The following is a 1,922-nucleotide window of genomic DNA, read 5'->3' as shown; positions in this document are numbered from 1 at the left end:
CTGTGTGCAGTATACATGTAGATTGGAACCAAAAGTGCTTCTAATAGTCTCTTGGTGAAACCCAAGTTTATGTGTATAGGAACTTCAGAATCAGCAGGGCCCAATTTATCCTTTTGCCATTATGTCATCATGAAACACATAGCTTTTGTAAGTCATATACATATTCAGACTGAAGTAGAGTGGTAAAGAAATAACCATTGTTGAATCACATATCATCTTCACTTGCACTTTCTATCTCATTAACATCTTCAATCAGGTCTTCATCATCTTCTGCATCATCACAATTGACATGATAGTTCTTTGCTAAGCGTCTCTTGTGCCTTGTAAGCCAGGAATGCAGTAGGGATACATCAAGTTGGTCCAGTGGGCTCTTACTAATTGTTGGAAATGACCGGTGAGCTCTTCCAGGCTGATTACTAAAGGGCGCTTTGTTGTGAAGGAGTTTAATTATCTCCTTAATGTCCTGTACCGTGCTTGTGTGGGTATGTGACGTTGAATCTGGTGGAATATCACTTGTGATATCATAATTCTGAATTATCTTGTTCAAACCATATGCAGCAGCAGTGCTTCGTTCCACAGCCTTTAGGGTCTTGTTGCCACACATGCCTTTCAGAATGACCTTGTAGTGCTTAATAAGCATTTCCATCTTGAGGTCATTAGCACAGTTATTACCAGCACCACCCTTTGTATTGACAAACTGACCATGGGTTACCCGGTGTGCCATTTGTTCAGTATAGAGGCCCTTAACACAAGTGATCAGTCTCATTGCTTCATAAGCATATTTCATTCCATGCCTCCTCGATCTAAAGTATAGCATTAGCAGCTTCCAGTTGATGAGACTTCTTTCTCCATCACCTTCTTTTTCTGTGTCATTGAGTTGCATCAGCATGACACCTAGCTGTATGCATTGCAATGCATAATTCATTACCCTGTCATCATTCTCAGGTGGCATATCAGACATTGGTGAAGGTAGCGTGGTTTGATTCTCTTCACAAGAGGTTTCCTCCTGTCTAGCTTGCGGGATTGCCAGATGTTCTCTTGGCCACATGACTACTTGTCCAATGCTGATTATTCCTGCTGCAATTGCTTCAACTGCTGCAACAAACACAGGAACAGTCTGCTCAGTTTGTATGCCTTCAGCCCCAGTAACTTGCCCAACGCCAAGGACCTCATAACCATGTGGTAGCTTTGGCTATACGATTATAACCACTTGACCTTCAGGGTGTTACAAAAATAAAATAAAAGTTACCGGTAGGTTAGGTGTATTTTAGACTGCTGAGAGGAGTAAGGGGTGGTACATGTTTACAGAGCTATAATTACATAGGGTCACACCTAAGATCGAAAGTTGGTACAAGCAAATTCTGTCTATGTCCAACACATTGGTGACTCCCAGTCCTTGACATCATCAATGCCTTGCTGTGCCCTGTGAGTGTGTTAACATTACTGAGTTCTGACGTGACCATGCTTGTTAACACCCCTGTTCTGGATTACTGTTTAAGCCCATCACGGATCGCTCTTAATCCAATCAGGGCCTCCAGACCCAATGACATTTCACTTATAATACCATTATGTTTTTTTGGTTTATCTACATTGTATTAATTTTTATCTCTTTTACCTTTTACGCCCTATCAAATGAAGCCGAAGCCATTTATTTTGTCCTTTTCTTTAACAATGCTTTATCCTTAAGTGGTTACTTTATAAATCTGTATAATGTTATGAAGTGTCAATAAATTGAACTGAACTGAACAAATTTGTGAATTATCCATAATTCAGCTGCCATGGGTATCTTACTAAAGTATTACTTCTATTATCTCTGTATCGTCAGTGTCATTAGCCAAGTGGACAAAACTCAATTCAATAATTTATAGAAGATAGCATAGAAGACAAACCAGAGGGTTTTAAGGCTGTTATCTGAAATAGGT

The sequence above is a fragment of the Montipora foliosa genome, chromosome 8 (assembly GCF_036669935.1).
Source record: "Montipora foliosa isolate CH-2021 chromosome 8, ASM3666993v2, whole genome shotgun sequence".
Lineage (NCBI taxonomy): Eukaryota > Metazoa > Cnidaria > Anthozoa > Scleractinia > Acroporidae > Montipora > Montipora foliosa.
Note: the sequence above shows the minus strand (reverse complement) of the source record.